The sequence below is a fragment of the Phyllostomus discolor genome, chromosome 4, assembly GCF_004126475.2.
Source record: "Phyllostomus discolor isolate MPI-MPIP mPhyDis1 chromosome 4, mPhyDis1.pri.v3, whole genome shotgun sequence".
NCBI classification, from domain to species: domain Eukaryota; kingdom Metazoa; phylum Chordata; class Mammalia; order Chiroptera; family Phyllostomidae; genus Phyllostomus; species Phyllostomus discolor.
This window is the reverse complement of record NC_040906.2, coordinates 202,986,448-203,011,990: the sequence shown is the minus strand read 5'-3', so window position 1 is coordinate 203,011,990 and position 25,543 is coordinate 202,986,448. Positions and strand designations below refer to the sequence as shown.

Here is a 25,543-nt window from a genome sequence, read left to right as displayed (position 1 = left end):
GATTAGATTACAGATAATTTTTTTTATTTTCTAGTTTTAAATGCATCTCAACCCATTCGATACTTCCCCCAAAGTCAGGCTTATTAACAAGATGCATTTTTCTCGTGCTCAGCGATGACTCACAGGCTACCGGGATAAGAGGTTTCCCGAATGCGCTGTTTTTGTATCTTGGTGCGGGAGCAGCTGGTCGCTTACCACCTCAAGTGCTGCCACTCAAGTGCAATCTTACATAATAATTTTTTCCTAAGAGCATGTAACCATTTTATAACATATTACTTCAAACGCTACTCCTCAAAAAGAAGTGGCCATAAACCTCTTCAGGGTCTCAGACAGAGACTTGCACCACTGCCACCACCACTAAAGATGATGAAGACATCAGTATCAACTGGAGCCTCAATTCGGGCTGGACGTCCGGCACAAGTCACGCTCAAGCCTGCCGCCTCTCAGCAGAGCCGCGCAGCAGCACCTCGGCCCCTCACGCTTACAGGGGGCGGCCCTGGGGCCGGGAGCAGGTTCCCGGGCCCACGGAGGAACACGGAGTCTTCTCCGATGATCACTGAGTCCAGACACGCAGTCTTGAAGACAGCATGAGCAAATTAAGGTATAGGGCCCAAAGGTGGGAGGGTGACGTTCCCAGTGCATTCCCTCCGAAACCTTGGCACAAGGGAGAGACCGAAGTAACCCGACCTGCAAGCCCAGCCCATCACCTATGTCCTCTTTATCCTCTTTATCCCAGTAAACCCTAAGTTTTGAAATAAAACTGAACTTAAACTCTGGTCATCAATCTGAGTGCCGTGAAGTCTCCTCCTTCAGAATCGCCGTCTCATCCCCCTCCTCGAACGAACCAGTTTCTACAAAGCGCTCACTGGATGTTTTCTTTTCGAGGCTGGGATTACATCATAGTCGTATTCTTTCACACTGGGGGTGTGGGGCATGTGGCGGGGGCGGTTCCTAAGGATCTGGGCTCTGGAGCCACACAGCCAATCCCCACGTAGCTCCTCTCCCCCAACTCCAAGGACTGGGGGAAAGGAGCCCCACCGCTCACCTGTTTGTACCACGGGACAATGAAAGGAGCCGCCTCACCGAGTGGTGGGAGAATTAAATGAGCTGCTGTGCACACAGCGCTAAGCACGGTGCCCGGCGCCGGATCCGTGCCCACTGAGTGTGCGAGGCGGCGCAGGGTGACAGTGACCCCACAGCAGGCGAAGGCATGAATTCTGGGGCGAGAGCAGTTGGAAATCAAGTCGCAGCTCCTCCCTTTCTTTCCCCAATTATCAGGCAGGTTACCTAACCTCACTAAGCCTTGAATTCACTATCCAAAACTGGGGAAAATGTTACTTATACCATGGTGAGGATTACACATATTTACGAACAAGAAAGATGTAGTGAGCATACGAAAGTGTTCAGGAAACAGTTGTGTGTATGTAAACATACATACACATATAAACATACCGGTACACACGTATCAGAAATACACTTTAACTTTTAACACTGTTTATAGTGTAAAACACGCTGTGAGTAAGGTGATAAGAGAATCTGCAGATGACATCCAAGCATCAGGCTTACAAAGGCAGACGAGTAAACAACGGCGGTCTGAATGCACCCTTCCACTCTTTCACAGGCGCTTCCCAGAGAGCCGTGCGCCGGGCAGACAGCGAGTGCACTGCTGACTGTCAACGTAACGGAGTAGGTGGCCTCTGGCGCCTCTGGGAAATGCGGGGTTGCCAGTTACAAACTGTGTGCCCAAGACCACGCCGCCTGGAAACGTGGAGCCTTGGTTCAGATCTGCTCCATCACCTCCGACTAGGTTGGCATCCCAAAGCCTCGGTTCCTTCCCCTGTAACATGGATCTCTGTCTCAAAGAGGCTGAGAACATGATGGGTTTAATAGATAGTAGCCATTATGATTATGAAAGGTATGGCCATGAAGTATGCAGATGCATTTAAAACAGGAACCCTAGATAGTAAAATGGCAAAAAAATTAGAAGCCATCTAACTGTCAATTAGTAGTGAGCCATTTAAAAATATATAATCACTAAAAATAATGTAACTCTTATTGAAAAGACTGTTGGGTGAAAATCAGGTACAGCAAACATGATCAAATTTATGTAAAATAGTGTGAAAATATTACAGAAATGTACATACTTATGTGTACATATAAAATATATGTGTGTATTTTTTTAATGCATAAGAGGTATCAACTGATGCTCAATAAAATTTTAACTGGTTGTTTTACATGATTGGATCTGGGAGCATTTTTTTCTGTTTTCATTATACTTGAGCAGTTATATTAATAAACGCTAAAGCTTTTTTGCAAAAGAAATAAAGCAAAGGGGGCCCCTGGGGATTTTAATAGTTTTTAACACATGCATAGGCACAGCATAACTTAATAAACAGGGTATTAATTTATTCTCACTCTAAAGCAAACAACAAATGAAGTTTAAAATAAGCCCATTCAAAAGACAGGAAATAATTGAATAATAGTAGCGTGAAATCATATTAGTATCTCCACAACAGATGCTAAAACAGTGCGAAAGTATGTGGTAATGAAACGACAAGACGAAGTGGACAAATAACAAATTACGCTCGTATGTGTAGGTTTTACATTTTCTCAGGCTCAGATTTTTAATACAATTTTCCCCACGGTCTCTATTAGCAATTCTGTACATATTTGAATAAGATGGCCAAGAAAATGTTAAAAAGTCAGATTTGATGTAAGTAGAACAAAGCACAAATGTAAACAGTGACTTTAATAGTGTGGCCCGTCGACAGAGCAGGCCCGCCCGGCCAACCACCCAGCCCTCTCCAAGCGACGCGTGCGCACGGCGCAAACGCAGACACGGGCACCTCTGGCTCCCGGGCCCTACAGAGCGTGTTCCCGCAGCAGCTGGCGTCTCGGACCCACAGACTCTCAGAGGAAAGAGAAGTCGCACGCCCATCCACACTTCGCACAGAAGTCAGCACAAACTGTTGTTCCGTCACTGCTGCCACGCTGAAGCACGGGACCAGGGAGGAGGCCCCACGGCCTCGAGGCCGGCGGGGGTGGGGGTGGGGGTGGGGGGTGGGAGGGGCGGGGCGCCTCCCCGACACGGCCATGCGGAATGCTGCCGTCACGGGCGGTGCTGTAAAGGGTACCTGTTCAACATGATCGATTTTCTTTTACCTCCAAAGAAAAATTTTAAACACAATTTCAAACGTAACTTTCTTGTGGATTGATGCTTCTGAGCTTCCTGTCTCATTTGGATATCACAGAAGAGGGCAAAGCAGCTAGGGTAAACAGGGACTTAAAAGTATCGAGATGAGCTGAAATAATAACCAGCGTCTTATACAATCATAACCTTGGGTAAATTCCTTCTGCAGAGCCCCCTGCGACGCCCAGAATGAGGAACCCCATGAGATCACTCGGGGGCACCACGACAGGCCATCAGGTCGTCCAGTGTGATGTGACTGCCCACGGCTTGTCCTCTACAGGGCACACCTGTCTCTTCCTGCTCTTCCGTGTCCTGTCCTCTTCTGAATTTCCCGACACTGCGTCAGCAGCTGATAAGACACTGTGTATTAGGGAAAAATGGATTTTGGCTCTAGGAATAGAAGCGATGTATTTTTTAAAAGCATGTATGTAAAGACTGGTGAAAGCTCCTTATGAATTAAATGGAAGAGGAGCGAAGGAAAATGTGAAACCACAACAAGCAAAGCAATCTGTTCCGGGCTGAACGAGTGCCAGCCTGTGGGCCTCGGGGCTCGGCGGGACCCCTCCGCACAGTGCCAAACTCCGGCAATGCTGCTATGGTTGGAGAGGAATTTCTCTCAAGAGCTCGCAGAGGCAGAAGGTCATAAATAAACCCAGCAGGGCTGCCTTGTCAGTTCTCATTATTAGCGCTGCAGGCACTTGCTTTTCTATGGGCTCCTTACAGGTTCATTTAAGTGTAAGAGTTCCTCCTTGAACATCCACATCCTCATAAATAAAATGGTTCTTAATCCGGCAAAGAAAAATACTTGAGAAGTAAGAAGTGAGCGAGCAGGTACATAAACACATATAAAGGACGGACGAGGGCGAACAGCGGAGCTCGGGCTGGCCTCTCCCGGAACTGGAGACCTCATCCCCGGGCCCCGGGCACCCCGGTGGCGGTGACCCGCGGAGCGCGCTGCGAGGCCACCGCCTCCGCCGTCTGCGGAAGCCTCTCTGGGCAGGAAATGAAGCCCAGCTCCTAAACCGAGGCTGACGCGTGTCATAAACCGAGGGGAGCACAGCTGCGTGATCATTACCGCCATAATGAAGTGACATTTACTGTTAACTTATTCTACTGAAGGTTCTTAACTAGGGAGAAAAGAGGGTGTGCAAGTCCATTAGTGATAGGAAGAGATGTTGATCTTCAGCAATTAAGAAATAGGGATGTCCGACTTGGTCTTTGAAGACGGACATTTCCTTTTGCATCTCTGAGCTCTTATTAATGCCTCTTAACAGAAAATAAGATTTGGTTTCCTAAGATGTAAAAGTAACATGCAAATCTCAATTCTTTCTCAATTTTAAGTCCTCGCATTCTAAGAGCAGAGAATAGGAAGCAAGCCGCCCACTCCGATACAGACATTAAAAGGAGAAAAGATCTGATAAACTTGATTCCATTTACCACTCAGAACAAAACTCTACTTTTCTTCAGCAACATGAAAAATGTATTTCATGATATCTATCTTCTTTAAAAAGGGAGGAAAGACTCAAAATGAATATTTTAAAGTAATATAGCTCAGTGTTCTTAAAAACAAATGAAAACCACATCAGAAAACGAAACAGAAAATAAAAATCCTGAGTAGTGCCACTACTCAGAGCTAACTAAATTCTAATGTTTTGCCACATTTCCTTCCAGTCATTTTTCTTTAGCATAGCAAAAGAGCATATTTTTAAAGCATAATGTGTATGCCGACCTAAAGAAGGCACCAACTGACCTACTTACCATCCTCCATCAAGAAAATGACAGTTTTGTTTCCCAGATAATTTTCAGTGTTACAATTTATGTATTTTCAAGTAACTGTAAATTTAAAAACATGCAGTAAGTGTCCCACATCCTCCCCTTTCAGAGAACAAGGAAAGATTCCATAAGAACAATGCCCTTCTCCCAGGCTAGGGTGCTGGGACACTGTGTGGTTACTCAGCCAGTATAAAGGCTGGGCGAGTAGGTGCTGGCGTGGTACAGGGAAAGGTCTATTTACAGAACTCCTTTCACTGGCTCGCAGCCCCTCATTACCTACCTACCGCTCACGGTTATTAGTGTCAAGCTGATGTTGAATTCTTCACAGAGAAAATTCTCTGTGTTTGCTTTAGACCCTGGCAATTGGTCTATGTTCTCAGTATTCAAACAGGATTGCCCTAGAATAACGTAACATTACTGGTACAAGGAACGCGAATACATGCTGAAAAGAGGGAGTTCAAATGTCCATGAGTGGTGAGGAAATGACACAGGCCTTATTTTACATTGGTGGGGAAAGGTAAGTTTTCCTGAGAACATTTCTGAAACAGCTAACTGCATTAACTGTGGCCTGCACAAGAAACCGTGGTGTTAAGTGTGCAACAGGCTGCAAACATCATGCTCGCATTCCTTGCTCAGCAGCTTTATAATCAGGTAGCCCATGGCTGACAACGTTAGGCCATAGAAAGTCCTCAGGAACTTACTACTGAATATTCTTAAAAGCAGTAAACAGTAGAAACAAGGTTCCTGAATCCGACACACTTGAGACATGAATAGCATCTAAAAAAGAAAATGAGCTATTTTAGGCTTAACTGCTAACCCATGCTAGTATTAACCAAGTCACAGCTCACCAATTTTCAGAGTTGTTCAGCAGATGTTAGTGGGGCTCGCACCCAGAACTTCAGGCAGAAATGTGCTAGAACATATTAGTGCGTGGGGCGAGCGAAAAAATAAATCAGTCATGGGGATGTAACATATAGCAGTGTGACTATAGTTAACGATAGTTCATTGTGTGTGTGAGAAGACAGATCTACTCCACACATGCCAATGTCAAATCAGTATGTTGTACACTTGAAACTAATACAGTAAGTCCATTGTATCTAAACAAAAATATATAAAAACAAACAAAAAAGTGGGGAGAGTGGAGTTTGAAAGACTGCCTTGGAAGAGAAACTCAATGAATTGTGAAGAACAGGACAGAATTTTTAGAACTAAAATAAAGCCACGGTAAACATGTACTCCTATGCTGTTTTTAGAATGTAAAACTGAGGTCCAGAGAAGCTCAATTATTTTATGTCAACAATTATTTATGGTATTTGCACACATCAGCAAATGAGTGGATCAAAAAGCTGGTACATTTACGCGATGGAACACTGCACAGCAGAAAGAAAGAAGGAGCTCCTTTTGCGACAGCATGGATGAAACTGGAGAATATCATGCTAAGTGAAATAAGCCAGCTAGTGAGAGACAAACACCGTATGATCTCACCTATGAGAGGAATCTAATGAACAAAATAAATTAATGAGCAAAACAGAACCAGAGGCACGGAAACAGGGAACAGACCGACAGTGGCCAGAGCGGAAGACGCCAAAGGGGAACGGTGGAAAGGAGGGGAAGGGACGAGTCAAAGACCATGTAAGGGCATGGACAACGGTGTGGGCACCGACTCGTAGGAGTGGGGGAGGGGGTGGTGGGCTGGCGGAGCAGAGCAAAGGGGGAAAATTGGGACAATTGTAATATAATAACAATAAAAATTTTAAAATAAAAAGTTATTTGACATTCAAAAAATATGCACAGGTTTTATGGACACAGATTACATGAGAACGCACTGGTACTGATAGCCTTATCCTAAAGTTCAAAAGATAGGTGTGTGTGTGTATAAGTGTGTGCATGTGCACACAGGCACACCTACACAAGCATGTGCGCTGATAGTGAGGGTACACACTTACCTATACTTAAGTGCACTAACAGTCATTGTCCCACACTACGTATCTGAGCACATGCCCATCTCAAAGTCCCTTGTTTCATTTAGAGAGTGAGAACGGGGCTTTGTCAGTGACGAGGGAAGAACCACCTGCAGCAGAGACGGGCAACCGCAGGACGCTACGTGACAGGCCCTTTGGTGACCTAACACGGACCTATTATTTTCTGATTTCTGCCCTTCGGTGTGTCCCACACGACGCCTCTTCCAGTTCCCCAATTTCTTGGACATGCGGGTGTGTTCGCTCTGTCTCCCTGTCGGTGAGTCACAGCAGGGTCACACGCAGGCCCCGGAACCGAGAGACCACAGAGAGACACACCGGAGGACATCTAACTGCCATGGGCAGAGACAGTATCCACACTCTCCTACCTTGCCAGCTGATCTGGGCAGGGATCGGGGTTACGTTTAGGGGAATCCAGACGGGTCAAGGCATTTTATCACTGACACCGACAAAGCTCCTGATTTTTTCATCCTGTCTGCTGACTTCCCACAGGGTGCACAGGAGGGAAATGTAAGAGAAGCGCCTTGGGAACACCCACTGCGTTGTGACATCATGTGTACGCCGTCTGTGGTCCCACACAGCTCTCAGCCTACAATGGGTCGGCTCCCCAGTGCGATCGGGTATGAGCAATAGTTTATTTCATAGAGTTCCAGTTCTGAAGTATCTGTAATTGTTTCAGTCTTCGACATACGGGGTACAGTGCATACATACACTGAATTTAAATTCCTGAGAACAGTGGAATTCACCGTGTAAAACCCAATTACACACGGTAGGACCCAGAGACAAGCTGAATAAGGGGAACGAGCAGAGATGGAAAGAAAATGGGAGAAAGTAACAGAAGACAAGAAAACGTAAACACGGCATGATATGCGTAAGCATTTAAGTCATTTCTGAATGAATGAATGACTAGTCCAATGACTACCTGTGGGAACTAAAGCAAGAAAAGCTGATAATGCTTTGGACAGATCTGGCAAATAATAAAGATTATATGAGATTTCCACTAACAGAATGGGGAACTCGACATGTCCATTCGAGCAGGAAGCACCTTTGTGAGAAGCAAGAGGAAGGGGGCCTGGTGGGCCGATGCAGCCCCACGGGGCCATGGCGCTTCTGTGAGGGAAGCTGCACCCCTTTCTCAGAGGGAGGGGGCAGGTCGACATCAACCCTGTTGGTTCCCCCCAGAGGTGAGCACTAGCTACAGCGCCTGGGAACCCCCCGACGTCACAGACAGCCACTCTCCTGGAGGCGAGGGGACAGAGCTAGGAGCCTGCGTTGCGCGGTCTGACCTCCGTTCTCTGGTTTCTGCTCCTCACCAGCCATCCAGCCCACCCATAACACTTGGGCTCCCTGATGCCTCCATCTCCTCACTGCTGCAAGAGTGTTGAAGTTCTGTTTGCAGTGGCATAACATAAAGTACTTGGGACACTGTCTGGCAAATAGTGAGAGTACATGAAAATGACAGCTATTACTCTTGTACCTTTTTATCCAAACCGTTTTGTTATTTCACCCTGACAGCTGTCTCATGAGGTACGGGGCACAAGTAACTGCATTCTGTACATCAGGAACCAGGTTTCGGGGGTGCGGCAGCTGGGCCCCACGGTCCCTGCCAGGTCCACTGCTCTACAGCTGCGCTTCTCTCCCTCTGGTTGCTAACCCCGCTCCCAGGCCACATGGAGGAAAAGAAAGATTGGAAAAAAGCCAGAGTGAAAGAAGAAGAAAATGGTACTCGGTCAGCGTTTCTGGAAGGTCCTCTATTTTTTTGAGAATGAAAATCATTAATGATCCAAGTCCACCTTCTCCCCCTCCAAACGAAAAATTCTTAGTTTGTTGACGGAAAATGACAACTGTCCGCACTACAATTAGCTTCCACATCCTCTTGAACAGAAAGTGGCAAAACACCATCGCCTGTTCCAACAGGAGGGCTACACGTGGTTCCCTCTCTGGAGTGAAAGACGACCCTGAATCAAGACACCAGCGAGCTATTCAACACAGCAACAGCCCGCCGGCCGGACGGCGTTCCGGCCTAACAATATCATTAAAAAAAAACTCCTCCATTTAGATGTTCAGACATTTAACGAAAAATATTTTAGGACTACTACGCACTACTTAATGGTTCTAACACCATCCACAATTCTAAGCTTATACACAGTCCTCAGAAAACGGTAAAACAAGCAAAGCACTAACTGTGCAAGGGAGAGCAGTAGAGACAAAACTGAAAGGAGCTGAACTACAGCTTTCCTCCTTTTCTGTGATTCCTAGAGGGCACCTCCCGAGTAAGTAATGTCAAATGCAAAGGAAAGGATACTTTTCTGTGACGTGCATCACGTCTTAAGTTTCCTTTCGTAGCTGTACAACGAGTCAAGACCGATGCTGACATCGCCTCCTCGAGTAAGGTCTGTGCTGTCTTCACACAAAACTTTTAAACGTTTCAAAGCGGAGAGGCAAGACCACTTCCGGCAGCCAGACGGAAAGGCGGCCTGCCCGGAGAGCCCACTGGCTCTCGGACACCCTGCTGACTTTCCTCAGGCCAGGGGCTGCCCTCGGTGGGGCTGCCGGATGGAGGGGACGATGACGTCACAGGGGAACTCCAGCCCCCGGGGCCCTGGGGCCGCTGGAGCTGGGCGCTGATGTTAAGTGTGCACTTGGGGAAGCGTACTAAACCGTGCACTTATGTGTGCACCTTTCCATCATTCACGTTAGGTTACACTTCCGCAACATTTACACTGAAAAACACCAACTTCTGGACAATGGCCCCGCGGCCATTTGTCAGGACGCAGGAAAGAAGAGAAAAGAACACAAACTGGCCATCTCTGGAACCCTTCCGGCCCCGCCTCACCCCGATGGGTCAGCGCTGACACGGGCTGAGCTGGTCTTCAGTGCTCCCCCCGAATAAAGGACCTACTTTCAGAAGAGCAGCGGTCCCGTGTACACGCCAGCTCCTGTGGACAGGTAATGGCTTGACCCCTGACCCCCCCACCACAACTGTTCCAGTTCTCCAGTGATTCCCCCGCAGGGTTCATGTCCCCGTTCTGAGTCAAAGACCAGCAACATGCCCACCGAGTCAAGGGCCGGGGCAGGCGGTGCTTGAGGTATTTGGAAATGACCGTGCCGTAGGGCACATGGCGGCGATTGCAGACGGTTTTCGAGCATGAAGCACAAGGAAGCGTAAACCACAGTATCTTCATCATTTACATGAGCAAACTGACAGGCACCAACGTGCGGGAGAACACATTCTGATTGAAGTTCAGAGCCAACGATATGAAAAGCCAAACTAGTTCTAGCTTAAAAAAGGAGGTAATTTTACCTTATCACCTTTTTAGTACTGTCTTTCAGAGTGCTTTCCATTTGTCTCACAGATGCTCCTTGAGGTTTCCATTGATTTGAACTTCCTTCGATGCACATTCTCCGTGACCTTTACCAGCGCGGTTATGACGGACTGGACGGGGACTCGGAGAGGCGAGTTTGCCCAAATATGGTAACACGGCGCTTTAGTCATCTGCTGGCCTAACACACTTTGCTCCCTTTACATCCTTAGCTTAGCTACTTGCGAATAACAAGTTCTCTGGGAGCTTACATGAATGCCTTCGGTGGACTATCGGTTGCCGTTGGTGCAAAAGCTCTATTGGTACCTGAAGACGGAGTGATTTTTCAGAACTGGAGTCAGTTCTTAATAAAAGAACAGAAGACATGTAATTCCCTCTAGTGTTTATTTGTTTGGAAAAGAACAAGAAGAGACACTAAAAGGAAAAAGGGAAGGAGAGTCACAGTGGAAGAGGAGGAAAAGGGGTGGAGGAGAGAAGGAGGAGGTGATAGAGAGAGAGGGGAGTTACCTCCAGGAGGCGGGGCGTAACCCCAGACACTGGACTGCACTGGGGCCCAGTCTCTGCTGCGAGCACGCCACACCCCCCAGTTGGGTGAGGGGGTGGGGCCGCGGGGCAGGACACTCTCCAGGGCGACAGTGGTTAGGGGAGCATTTGGAAGTTATTTCTTTCAGTGCAGCCAAGCGCTGTACATTTTCCAACTAACTTTGGACTGGGGTCCAGTATTCGTGAATGAGAAGGTGTGGAAGAGAAAAGAATTAAAACAAAAACTCTTCACCGTGAGCAACAATACACTTAAAACACAGAAGAAACCCTAAGAAGAATGTTTCTACATTGCTAGAAAAGCTTGCTCTTTAGATTGAACACAACTAAAGCTTTCTAGAGACATGGGCTTTCAATTCTCAATGCTTACACACACAGGGTGGGGCAAAAGTAGGTTTACAGTTGTGAGTATGCAAAACACAGTTTACTCTTATTTATTATTATTTTCCATACAAACAACTGTGAACCTACTTTTGCCCCGCCCTGTACCTGAAGAACATTTGTTACTGTTCAGCAGATATATACAAAGTTACCTTAAACAGCAAGGCCAACCGTAGGCTAGCCGCATCTTCCTGTAACCGGACCAGCTGCACTGATCTGTCCCGAGAAGAACTTGACGGACCGCACGAGGGGCCGATTGGCATTGGAAGCGCAGAAAAGAAACAAGAGTCACAGAGGTTCTGCAGACGGAGCGGACCATGGGAAGCCAGGCCCACGGACAGCAAGGGCGGTTGTACGACCAGCGTGAAACGCCTCTCGTGGCAGTGGAGGTGTCTGGCTATTCTCGCCCAAAATTGCAAACCGCACAAGTCATTTAGCCACCCTGCGTTCGGCGCTGCACCCACAAAGTGACCCCTTGCTGCCTAGGTCCGCCGCCAGGAAGACCCCTGCCTTGCCACCCAGGGCGGCCCGTGAGTCTTCCCCGGAGACACGGCTCGTCCGTCTGCTGGCGCCTTCCTGGTGAAATGCTCTCTGAGCCTCGCAGAGAGTCAGAACCCGGGCTTAACGTTTGCTATGGGGAAGGTCACCTTGTGATGATGGATCAGGAAGAGCTCCAACTTGCCCCAGTCACACCCTGGCCAGTTGAAGTTCTGTAAGGAGCAGATGCTGCGGTCTACCCACTGGTGTTCATTCCACGCAGAAACAGCAACAGAAAGTTTGACTTATCAGGAGTAGTTACAATAAGAGTTCTACATTTCATTTCATCTGCTCACCCAACACCTGGAAAGTTAATACATTCCTCTCCCATAGACGCAGCTCTGCAAGTAACGGAGAATTAAATGCACTCTGTACAGGAAAACTCACTCACGGCACAGCATCTAAAAAAAAAATCCCTAACCGAGAACAAAGCGGCCCCCAAGATTAGCATCTTGGTGGTGCAGAAAAAGCGCTGGCTTTTCATTACTAGCCACGTGTCCTCTAGTATCAGCCACCTAACCTCTGAGCCCCTTTCGTCATTTGCAGAAGTGCGTCCACTGTACCAGCCGCCTCGCACGGTGTCGGGTGAGAGGAGGAGCACGTGCAGAGTGCTGTTCAGAGTGCCCGGTGGTACGCGGTGCTCCATAAATGTCAGTCCCCCCACCCCCCAACATTCTCACTGGCGTGAAGAACAAGTGCTAGCTCATAAGCCGGTACCCGCAGACACCGTGTCTTGGGCACCTGTGTGTATGTAATCTCTGAAAACTCAAAAACATCAAAAAAGGAAGAGCTGCCATAGGAAAATATTCTCTGTGTTCTTCAAACCCCAGAGGGAGGATGGTCCAGGTGGACCGGGGCCATCCTCATTCTCAACGGAAACTGATTTATATTTAAAACATTATCAGACGAACGGATGCTCTGTATACAGTGACAAACATCATGGAAGGAACAAGAGGAGAGAGCCGTGACCAGTTCTCACTGCGCGATCTGTCTCTCGCGGGTCCCCCTCCACCATGTACTTAGGAGTATACGGGAGAGAGAAAGCTTTGAACCCACGCCCATGCCTACAAAAACTTACCACAATTATCAGAAAGGAGCACAGCCACGGAGGGGAGCACAACAGCAACGGAAGCAAAAGCGTCCGCCAGTGCGGCCACATCCTTGGAACTGAGAGCCGGCTCGTGGCAACCGCTCTGTCCGTTGCTGGGGTATCTGCAAGTGTGGCGGTGCCCGCGGGCTGGCTACCTTTCAGCTCGTCTCAGGGCTGCGCCCTCGCCTGTCCCCCACCCCCGCCCACCCCCCCACTGCCCTGCGCGCGTGTCAGCTGCTGGGAGGTTTACTGTGGTGCTTCTCTCTCTCACAAGTGCTTCCCGCCTACAACACGCTGCTGGCTGGGGCGGACGGCAGCCCAGACACTTCAGTGTGACTGCACTCAATTGGGCTGTGTGGACGATAACGATTTTTATGTTATAAAAAAGTACGGAAAGGGTACTATCAGCTGTCTTTTCCATTTCTGGACCATCACTTAAGGGCCTCCACAGAGTAGATACTCCGTATGGATGAATTAGGGTTATCAGGTAAAATACAGGCTCCCAGTTAAATCTGAACTTCTGATAAAAACCAAGTAATTTATTGGTATTCTGTACGTACCATGTAATATTCAGAACATAACTATGCTAAAATTTTATTCATTGTTTCTTTGAAATGAAAATTGCACTGAGTGCCCTGGTGTTTTGTTTTGCTTTTCTGAGTCGGGAAACCACTGGAGAGACGGAGGGAAAAAGTCCTGATAACCAGGAGTCCGAACACCCGAGCCGAACGCCCAGCGCCACCGCCGGCTGTGTGCTGCTAGGCTGCTGACTTAAACTGCGCACTGCATGGAAATCTCTAAGACCTACGCCAGGGACCGCACTTTTTGGGCAAACTGCACGTTGTTTAAATCATCATAACTACAGATCATAATGTACTTGAGGTGTTGTTTTTCAATAATTATAACATTTTTATTTACAAAAACAATTAAACAACTAATTAAACAATTAAAGTTCCTAGTACTTTTTTTTAACATATGGTACTGCATAAAACATTTTCCTCTACAAAGAGGGACCAAACAAAATTTACATAAGTATCTAGATTCGCTCCTTTCTCCATGGGTGGCACCAACTCTGCAGGCTCTCGTAGGAAATTTTTCCTTTCCGCTCGCTGGAATACACGTGGGTTCATGCTGCTTCATGTCACCTGACAACCTTTCGGGTGGATCTTCACAAGGTGCTCTCCTTGCACCCCCAGGGGGAGGGCTGGACGGATTTGTCTCTGGTTCCAGAGGGCCTTCATTATTGTCATCCGTTACCAGTCTCTGGCCACCGATAGCAGAAACTGTTCTTCATTTCCTCTTGGCCCTTGTTGATAGTTTCTATTTCCTTTTTCACGTTGGTATCGTTTGCAGGGAGCTCACTGTAGCTTCCCTGTAGTTCCTGGTAGCTCACTGTGAGCTCACTGAGCTTCCTGACCATCATTGCTTTGAACGTAGTATCTGATAGTTGAGTTGCCTCTGTTTCCTTTAGCATTCTTTCTGAGGCTTCCTCCTTGCCTTTCATTTGGGGATTGTTTCTTTGTCTTCCCATGGTTTGAGAGACTCTTCTGGTAGCAGAAACTGTTTATACTTCATTTCTGCTTGTGGATTGAGGCGCTCGAAACATGAGAAAACTCGTGAGCGGTATGAAATGTCTTGACCCCGTGGACTTCCGCGTGGTTCTCTGTGAAACGGGGGGTGCTGCCCGCTGCCACCGCCTTGCAGACGGGCAGGAGACTCAAACAGCAACAGCAGAGCAGCAGCGGCAGCGAGCACACAGTACTTACTGTATACCGAGTGCTCTTCTAAGGGCTGCACGTGACCTGTTTATTCCACCTGTAAAACTTTTTGGGGTGTTTATTATGCCCATTTAAAATTTTACATTTTTATAATCTCATTATTCAAACAGCTAACAACATTAATTCAAATGCAGCCAGACTCCAGAGTCTATGCTCTTAATTTACTGCTGTAAAAACAAAACTACGGCCCTGGCTGGCGGAGCTCAGTGGATTGAGCGCGGGCCGCGAACCAAAGTGTCGCAGGTTCGGTTCCCAGTCAGGGCACATGCCTGGGTTGCAGGCCACGGTCCCCAGTAGCCGCACATGGATGTTTCTCTCTCTCTCTCTTTCTCCCCCCCTTCCCTCTCTAAAAATAAATAAAAATCTTTAAAAAAAAAACTACGATAAATGTATGAGAAAAGACACACAAGCAAGCGTTCTTTCCGCCAGCGAGAACCAGAAGGAATCGGTCGGTCAGCCCAAGTGAGAGCTGGAGGAGGAAGAGAGCCCCACCCCCTGCACCCACAGGCACCCCAGCGTGGGGCTGGGGGCTCCCATGCAGAACATTTTAAAGAAGGCTGAAATGAAAAGACCAGCAGCTCCACGGGGAAGAAGCTACAGAAGATCATTTATAAGTTAATTAACCGTAGATGGACAAAATTGACCTTGGTGTGGACAAGGGGTCTGTTGAGATGGAAAGGAAGGGCAGAACTTGGAGAAGCCAAGAAGAGCGCCTGTGCAGGGGGCTGAGGGCCGGATCAAAGATGTGTGAAATCGGGCCTGGCTACCCGTTCATTCCCGTCCCGGGGCTGCGAGTCTGCACCACGGCAGCACGACACCGCTACCGAATGTGATAGAAAATGGGAGCATAAATCATTCAGATTCTGCTTTACAGATATTACAATGTCCTTATTGGTTTTAACTTTAATTTTTTTTTTATCACCCTCACCCGAGGATCCCTTTTCATTGCTTATTTAGAGAGAGAGGAAGGCAGCGAGAAAAACACCCATGTGAGCGAGAGGCATCAACCGGGTGCCTCCCACGTGTGCCGGGGCTGGGAACTGCATGCCCCGAGTGCCTGGACCGGGGCTCAGGGAACAAACCTGCAACTAGGTATGTGCCCTGACCGGGAATCGAACCTGCAATCTTTCAGTCACAGGATGACGTTCCAACCAAGCCATACTGGCCAGGGCTAAAATGGTTTTAAATTAAATTTAAATCTCCATTCATAAGCAGGCTGAAACTTTTCTGTTGTGTGTGAATTTGTTTTTAATGAAAAACATTATTTTAAAAAATTACTACTGAAACAACTGATCATTGGAAAATATTTTTCCTTGTAATGACTACAAAACTCAGGATTTATATTTATTAATAAAAGTGTACAGCACACGTGTCTGTACAGAAATAGAGTATTTGGTAAATCTTTACATCAGATAATTACCCAATCTTAAAAGACAGACACATGCTTAGTACGTAGTGTTACAAAGCAGAAGTCAACCACCCCCTGCTTGAACATCACGACTGTTTCTAACCCCAAAGTGGACCCGCGCTGCACGTGATTTGGTGCCGGCACTGCTGGTGTCACCCGATGATGGGCTGTCTTCACGTGTGTGCTGGCAGGGCTCTGGGTAGTGCTGGGGCCTGGACAAGGAGCTGGCAGCAAAGTTCCTGTTTCGCTAATCACCTTCTTTTCCAAAAGTTCACCCTGCCTGGGCGTCCAGGTAATTGCAATTAAGTCAGGAATCTGGTAATTACAGATTCGAGCGCCCTGCCAGCGACCACGCACGTCCTCTCGACGCGCGGCCCACAAGACTAATTCGCCGGGAAGGGACAGACGCTGATGCGAAGTGGCAGCGTGGATGACGATGAGGCAACGGGCACCGAAGGAAGCTTCTCCCTTCCTCGTTCTCCCTAAAACCGAAGGCATCGCATCTCATTTACACTCCCACGCATCATTCTGAGAACCCGGGAATGGGAGGCAAGGCGGCGTCACTAACACTCCGAAGGGGCCGCCCGCCCTCACAAGGTCTGCAAGGCCACCAGGCCCAGCCAGCAGCAGCGTGCGTGCACCCAAGACTTTAAGGGCCCCTTGTGTGCTGCTAATCATTACGTCCCCCGGCTTTCCACAGGCCCCGCCCACTGAGACCAATGAATAAACGTTGACTGAATGAGTGTTAGAACCTGTCAACACTCCAATCCCAGGAAGCATTTTGCAACATGCAAGAATAAACCTTTCTTTCCCTTACCAGTTGCCTAACTTCCATTAAATAAACCAGATTCTATCTTCAACAAATATCATGTTACCACATACTACTGAATATTTACCAACAAATACATTATGTCATGAAGGTATTGGGAAAGAAAAAACCAAATGTGCAACTGTTAATCTATCTCTTTAAAAAGCATTGTCATGGTTTAGCTGATTCTTGTTTCATCTAAACCATTTTCTGGCTAATAGAGTCATTTCACCCGTTCCTTTAATTCCTGACACCACATAAATTATATAACACACTGCTATAAATAATAATGAAAACTTTCATTTACACGACAATTCACTATTTTCCAAGCACTCACATTTTCTCACTAGTTTCTAAAGCTGAAGATACACAACTAATCAGTATCTTCTCAAATCCAGTCTTCCCTATAGTAAGAGACACTGTTGACATTTTTTTTTTTAAACGAAACCCCATTTCCGAGCTGTGGTGCCTCTGGTCATAGCTCCTCCTGTGAGGACACGATGAGCCATCTGGGCCAGGTGCTCAGGGCCGTCCCCTTCCTTCCCGCAGAAGTCACCCCCCCAGGCCAACCCGTCTCTTCACGCCTGCCCGTCTGGGGCGCTTCCCAACGCGCTTCTCCAAGCTGTTCTACCCCAGATCCCGTCGCGCTTTCCAAACCTCACGGAGCCTCGCGAGTCGCAGTAACCATCTCACACCTGCCCTGTGCTGCGTGGCCCCATTTCTCCAGCTGCACTGGCACTGCGCCTGGCTCATCCTGGTGTCCCCGGGACCCCGCACAGGGGACCGTGCAACGGCTGTCTGCCCTCTGATCACAAGGCCTGCTGCTGTGGAGACACCGGGCCACCCAACAGGCCAGCCCTCACAGTGGCAGGAGGTCAACAGCCCCGCACAGCGATCAGGTTAAAGTAGCCCAGGAGACGGCTGCTGGTGACACTTTAGGACAAAACCATTCAGGCGGGCATCTGAGCATACCTCAGCTTCCTAACCCTACCAACAGCAAGGGGAGGGTGCTCGTGTGGAGGGAGCGTGGGGCCAGAGGGAGCAGGGACTTCCCCGCTACGGCCCACCCATCACGGGCGTCTGTCCTGCCAGGTGACGGCCCTGGCTTTCTCAAACGTGGTGTAATTCTTCCTGTAGTCATATATATCACCCCCACCTCCCATATGAACCCGTCAAATACTCCATTAAAATCCAAAAATTTTGCAAAAGAAACAAAATTCATGAGTGATTTTCACGCCGACACCAGTCATTCCTCTGTAATGGGAAAACCATCCCATCCCAGTTATGGAGTGTGCCGCTGGTATCACAGAATTAATGTGTCTAAGCTTTTGATTATTGAATTAAGTATAGTAAATATTTATTACTTTTTAAAATTGAAGTATTTGTCACATTTTCAAAATCTGGATAAAATAAAAACATCATTAGGTTTGCTTCACATCTGCCTATTTATAAATTTTTGGCTCAGTGGAGTTCCTCCAAAAAAGGACTCAAATCAAGTATATAAAAATCCTATTTGAAATATATTACTTTTCTCTAATGTAATTCTGAAAGAATCCGTGCTGGCAAAGGTAAATTCGAAGTATCTTTACATGGGTATATAATTTTAAGAGGATAAGTAAAATTGGTTTAAAAAATAAAAGATAGTTTGGATTTTTTATGCATTACATTATATCTGAGACTGACCCACAGAATTTGTAAAGTTGTATATGTATATAATTAAAAAAAAACCAAAAAGACTGAATTTCATAGGCCAAGTTTCTCTTTCCATACTCTAAGAATGATTAGTCAGGTTTGAGTGTCAAGACGATGATTTTTCAATGTACTGTTGGGAGAAGTCTCTTTTTCTCATGTTTCAGGTCTGTGGGGCCAGCCAGAATCGCCAGGGACCCCGCTTCCCGGGACTGGCTTGCCCGCGAGGGGTCCTGAGGTCTGAGCCGGACCCACCCCCTGGAAGGAGGAGAAAGATCGCTGTGACAGAGGCCCTGGAGACGGGGCGGCAGCGCCCCCTGCAGCCCCCGCGGAAGCGCGTCAGCTGCCCCGCGAGCGGCTGCGTCTGCGGGGGAGAAACCGCGGCTCTGCTCCAGGGCGGAGCCTCGGGAGCCGGCACGGCGAGAGCTAACGCGGCCGTTCTGACGGACAGCTCCGTTAAAGGTGCTTATCATTTATTTTCCATGCTGTCAATCAAACACGTTCTATTATATCCCACTTTCATTTTTCCAGACTACGTTTTAAAAGGAACACGTTAAGGACACTTCCAGTACGTGTATGGAAAAAACCTCTTCATCCCTAAAATCTGACAGCGAATGTGAATCCAAAGCTGTGAAGGCGGAACTCGAAGGTGGCCCCCCAGGTTTCCAGCCCCTGGTGGGCACTCTCTGCGTGACTCCCTCCGCTTGAGGGTAAGCCGGCAACTATGACAGGCGGAACTCCTGGGGTTCCATCACATTATAGGGCGGGGCAAAATCTGAGGCTGTAATGGAGGCCCTAAGCAGCTGTAGAGAATTACTAAAAGGAGAAGACCAAGGTGGGCCTGACCTAATCAGGCGATCCTTGCAGGAGGTGGGAGAGACGAAGCAAATCTGCCAGCACAGCGCTGTGGAGAGGGCTGTGGGGCAGGGAATGGCCCGTGATTACATCCGGCAACGAAGAGGAGACCTAAGAACCAGAGCCACAAAAAGGTGAATTCTGCCAACAACCACTGAGCTTGGAAGAGGGCCTCAACCTCGGAAGACAGCACAGCCCTGGACAATACCTGGATCGCAACCTCCCCAGGTGCCCAGCTGGGGACCAGGGGCTGGACTGAGGAACCCAGACAGAGAGGGAGACAATGAATGGGTGTGGTTTCCAGTGGCTAAACTTGTTGCAATTTGTTACTAAGAAGTAGAAAACGAATACATTAGCAACTTCCCTCTCCTTTCAAATCGAACCAGAGGGCATCTGTTTTTGAATGTTCCCTTAAAGTTAATTTTCCATCTGTATCAAGAGTATCAAGAGTATTATAATTAAATTTAAGAAACACAAAAGATTGCAAAGAGATATTATAATGAGCACTAAAGGCTTGACATTTAAAACAATTATTTACCTTTGTTTCCTTTCTAAAGCAAAAAAAAAAAAAAAAAAAAAAAAAAAGGAGCATCTATTCCCCAAAGGTTCTTTGTGCAACTTCTACACATTCACTTTGTCGTGAATTTACACGACGAAGACACAAACAGAAAAACAGCACCTCACCGGCAAGAAAAAACCAAAACCATAATATAAGATAGGTAAACGAATGATTATTCCCTAGTAAACTGATTAATGACCCGTATCTCTTCCGGTGGCACGTCATCAGGACCTGGCCTGGGGCAGAGGGAGAAGTAATTCCTGTTGTTTCTTGAGGAAATGAACTAGCTGTAAAGACCACAGCGAGGGGAGCAGTGTAAACGGTCTCCACGTCCATCCGCACAGCAGAACCCGCCCGACGGCCGCTGGACGTGCTGGCTGAGGCGCTGGGAAGCCCTAGCTCACCTCTGGCCGGACACCGGCTCCGGGCACAGGACCCAGGAGGCTGCTCTCTGGAAAGCCCTCCTCCTGCTCTGCCCACGCCAGGTGAGATGTGTGCTTCCCAACAGGTCGCTGTGTTTCCTCCTAAGCACTTTTATGCCACACGTTCCTCCAGTTACAAAACTTAATGAGCCCTGACTGGTGTGGCTCAGTGGGCTGGGTGTCATCCTGCAAACTGAGAGGTCGCAAGTTCGAGTCCTGGACAGGGCGCATGCCTGGGTTGCAGGCCAGGTCCCTGATTGGGTGTGTGTGAGAGGCAACCGATCAACTGATGTATCTCTCACACATTGATGATTCTCTCCCTTTCTTTCTCCCTCCCCTTCCTCTCTCTCTAAAAAGAAACACACATGTAAATGAATAAATAAATAAATCTCTTTTTTAAAGCAATGGAGTACGGAACCAAGTACTGCACAAGTGTGGACAGAGGGCCTGAGACATCCTCCTCTACTAAAGGGGAATGGCTGAAACCGTGGGGGCACCAGCTACGGCTGAGATGACCGGACCTCAGTCAGACGTGGAACTGCACATTTGCGTGTTTTGTGTTCAAGTGTATGACGCATGTAACATCTTTAAAATGATTTGTCCGACCCAACTGGACTGCCCTCGCCTGCAGCAGCGACACCTAGCGACACCTAGCAAGGGGCCTACACCCAGCTCAGCGCGCCCAGGATCTTCCACGTGCCGTGCCGTGCCGTGCCGTAAGGCAAGGCCCGCCCCACACAGGGATGGAGGGGCAGCCTTGGAGGGGGAGTGGGGGGGGGGACGGGGGGGGGGGGGGGACGCTAGCTGTCCTCTCACTACCCTCATGTCCCCTGTGGCAGTAATTCTGTAATCATATTTCAAATGTTTAAAGTAATATAACCACATTATTTGACAAACACTGTAACTCATCACCATTGTATTTTTCAAAAATCCTTCAAATGGGTAGTGGGGATATAAAAAGATGCTAAGAAAATTTAAGAAAGTTTTATGCAGCCTTGTGCTACAAGTCTCAGTTTTAAGACTGGGCGTCTCCAGGGGGAAGAGATGTAAGTCGAGAATGGTGACATGGCCCTGGCCAGGTGGCTCAGCCGGTTGGAGCGTCGTCCCGAACACCAAAAGGTTGGGTTCAATTCCCGGTCAGGGCGCATGCCTAGTTTGCAGGTTCCATTCTGATTGGGGGGCATAATAAGTGAGACAAGTGATCAATATTTCTCTCTCTCACATCAATGCTTCTCTTCCTTTCTCTCTTCCTCTCTCTAAAATCAACAAATATAAAATGAAGTGAAATAAACTAAAAACGAACCCCAAAGAACGGCGACATGACACCAATCTCGGGCACCCCGTGCTCACGTGGACGATCCCACGCCCTCATAAACCGCATCCACAGTGAGACATATTGTATCATGTAAACAACAAGAAACAGCAAACATGATTTTTTTTTTTCCCCTGACCAGGTTAAACAAAGCAAAATCTTTCAAACTAAGGGCCTTCAAGAAAGAATCATTTTCACACTCAAGTGATGATAATTACAGCCAGGACTCAGGCACAAGGTCTCACAATCAAAGAACTGCTCAGTGGGGAGGAAAACTATTACACTGCTTGTATTCTTTTAAAAACTGTACAATATCGCCCTGGCTAGCATAGCTCAGTGGATTGAGCGCGGGCTGCAAACCAAAGTGTCGCAGGTTCGAGTCCCAGTCAGGGCACATGCCTGGGTTGCAGGCCACAGCCCCCAGCAACTGCACATTGATGTCTGTCTGTCTGTCTCTCTCCCCCTCCTCTAAAAATAAATAAATAAAATCTTAGAAAAAAACTGTACAAAGTCACACAGGTTTGTATACGACTCTGTGTACTGTTGACCAGAAAGACACCCAGGCGCCACCTCCCCGCAGCGCTGCGGCCACCTCTCGCCGCGGAGGCAGCCGACCCTCTGAAACACTGTATTCCAGCTTGAGCTTGCAAAACACGTTTGCAGCAGGTGCCGCTGTTTGTCTGTAGGATCCCGTGCTTGTCCTACCTTTGTCCGTCGATTTTCGGTTCCTTGGGGCTCACTGCATCTCCTCCTTCTCAACTCTACTCCGCCCTGCGCTGCCTGAGCGGCCTGTGCACACCTCACGTGTGTCCGAGAGAGTTAGGCAGCGGCAAGAGTCCACTCTGGATGCCAAGAAGGATGCTGATCAAAAGCATCCGCGAGGAAACTTCACTTTGTTTCAGAAGGAACGTGCCAAAGAGGTGCCAGTGACACTGGGGACGGCGATCGGCCCCAGCAGAACGTCCCCGCGTGGCAGAGGGCAGCGCCCGCCTGCAGCCGGCATCCGCTCCGGTGGGTGTGCTTTGTTCCAGACGGGTCCACCGCCACTGCACAAGCAGGCTGGTTAAAGGCTACCCGCTGGTAAACCCTGCTACACGGCACGAGTCACACAGGCTCCGAGAAGCCGAACTGTCTTCAAGACAATTCAACAACGTGCGAGGGTCATTTTCTTCACTTTACAAAAAAAAAAAAAAATACAACTGCTCTTCAACCTGTACTGCCACTGCCTCATCTACAAGACAACACAGCGTGGCTGGGGACAACACTTCCCGGCATCCTTGTCTGCCGGAGCAGGAGGAGCCCGAAAGCTGAAAGGGTGCAAGTCCTCCACCTTCAGCTCGCGGAACAAACGGCCCACTTCTGCCAACTGCTGCCCTGCCGCCTGCGTGTTCAAAATCATCACCTGCTGAACGCACGGAACCGAAACGCAGCAGAACACTAACACCAAATCATATAAACAACCATGCGGACTACAGACTGCATTGGAGTGTTTTTAAATACTTTTATGAGACACACACACACAATATTACACGTGGCTGTGGCAAAAGGAAACGATATGAAAAGAAAAGAGCGCTCTGCACTTATTTTTTCCCCATAAAAACACCAATAACTGAGCGTGTAGCACAGGAGGCCTGTGTCACTCGCTGCCTGTCTTAGACCCTTTCACTCGAGAATTATCTGTTCACTCTCACTAACTGTATTATTACATTCTCCTCACACGTTATACATATTCGTTCTTGTTCTTGCCTTCCTCTGCCCGCGTTTACTGACAGACAGACAGGCACCAGAAATCTCAGGCACCTCTAAGCTAACGCTGAAAAAGATACACAGCACGAAATTCAGAATTGTTGCACGCTACCTTTCCGTGTAACCGAAAATGCAACACGAATCTAAGAGATTACAAGTCATAAATACTGTCATCTCCAATAAAAACAATCCCCTTAACAATTTTTCTTTTGCTTAATAGAATCTATTGTGTACTCCCCTTCAGAGGATTATTAACTGAACTCTAAACTACATTTTTCATTAATATTTAAATCGGTAAAGCAAGCTACCTGGTTTACAGTTTCATTGTGCTCATTTCTATCTGCTGGTTTAGTTTAAGGCGCATTTTCCTTTATTTCACTTTTCCACGAGCCATAAAAAACCTCATTTCTAATTCATCCGTTCGTTCAGCTTAACCTCTCCTCTCAGCAATTAAAGCACTCCGCGCATCCCTCATCTATCACACAGCCAGCTAAATAATGCATCGTCCCCCGCTCATCTTTTATCATCCCAAATGACAGGTATTAGCATATCTCCCCAGTCAATTACAGTGCAGCGGAATAATCACAGCATAATTGGGCGAAAGCCACTCTAATCACCAACCCTGCAAACTCGCAGAATAAAAACTGAGTGGCAGTTCAGACAGGCCTTGCTCTTGTCCGCGGCTGCAGCCAGCGTGCCTGGCAGATCTCCATTTCCGTCCCTTTCAGGCTCATCCTTTGGGGAGGTCAACTCCTCCAACTCACCCGCTCGCCACCCGCGGAAGGAAAGGACGTGCACACGAGAGTATGCACGCAGGGACCGTTTACAGCCCGCACACCCATGTGTTTATTACTAATGCCTGGGTTTCTAGATATTTGCACATACTGTTAAATGGCACACACTGAAAAAATCCATTCCCGTTCGGAAAACAAAAAGTCGTTTCACTGATCTCTTGTCATCACGCGTTCTATTTCATGGCTCAACTTAAGGTAAAATAAAACGTTGGATCTTTTAATACAGGTTACTCACTGACTATCCAGGCTGGAGCCCTTCAAACGCTTCCGTGATGAAGATATCTTCTGTGTCTGAAAAGTCAGCACTTCCCAGCTTCTTTTCAGATTATTCGTTCATCACAGGAAACATTTTTTATTCTTATACTGCAGCAGCATAGAATACTATTTTTTTTTAATTATGGCGATATTAAGAACAGGTTAAAATATTAAGATGAGTGAAGAAGAGAAGCTCAGACATTTAGAAGAGGATTAAAAATAAATGAGACAAAAACAGGAATATAATGTGAGAAAATCAGAAGAATTTGCAAACTTAAGATACAATACACAATCTTTTTTAACTCTGGGAAACGGCCGGGAAATCTGTTTGAGGTTGTTTTCAGGGTACGTTTTGTGCGTTCACTGGGGTCACCGTGCTGTAACCTGTGACACCCCCCTGGGGGGGGGCCACGTGCGGTCCCCCTCGTAAGGGACACCCATTCCTCACCTCCCTCCCCCTCGACGAGACGCTCGATGGTCCTTCCGGAGGGGACATGTAATCTGGGGGAGAGGGAAGGAGGTTCAGAGGAATCTCTTACAAAAACATTCACGGCTTCATGGGAAACACAGCCAAAGAAGCGCTTTCACCCGCCCGGTACGGCCAGAGGAAAAGGAACTTTTCCGCGGGATTTGATTTCCTCTGTTTCGGTCACGCAGACCATGAGTCCTGTTGTCCCTGCCCCTCTTCCCTTCCTCACGGGCACCCCTCTTTTCCCCGACCTGCTGAGACCGAAGGATGCATCCCCCCGAGGTGGGCTCTGGCCTCGACACAGCCTCCCTGCCCAGCCAGAGCCCGTCTCCGTGCCTCGGGGCGGCCTCGCCGGGCGCAGCGGCACGGGGCGCAGTGGCAGCAAGTCCCCGTGACCTGGCACGTGGGGACACAGGGTCGCTGCACGCCGCTCAGCCACGCTGGCTGTGCACCAGTGAGTGAACTACATGATAAAGCCCTCTGCTTCGGGATTCAGTGGCAGCCACGACACCACCAGAATTCAGAAACGTACGAAACTAGGCCAATGCTGCAACAAAGTAAACAAAATATGATATTTATTACTTTTATTACTTGGTTCCTGAAATTTTCAACCACAGCTCCGGCGGATGATTCAA

General features: G+C 48.0%; 1 protein-coding gene and 1 long non-coding RNA gene across 2 annotated transcripts in view; both read right to left on the bottom strand.

Moving 5' to 3' along the window:
* ARID1B (AT-rich interaction domain 1B) overlaps positions 1-25,543 on the bottom strand; it is a 395,196-nt gene that overhangs the window by 126,090 nt on the left and 243,563 nt on the right.
* LOC118500383 lies at positions 2,133-24,787 on the bottom strand. The gene is made up of 4 exons (XR_004902950.1): positions 24,211-24,787; positions 20,746-20,756; positions 19,397-19,400; positions 2,133-2,143 (listed from the first exon to the last, which is right to left on the bottom strand). It is a non-coding gene; the product is annotated as an uncharacterized LOC118500383 (long non-coding RNA).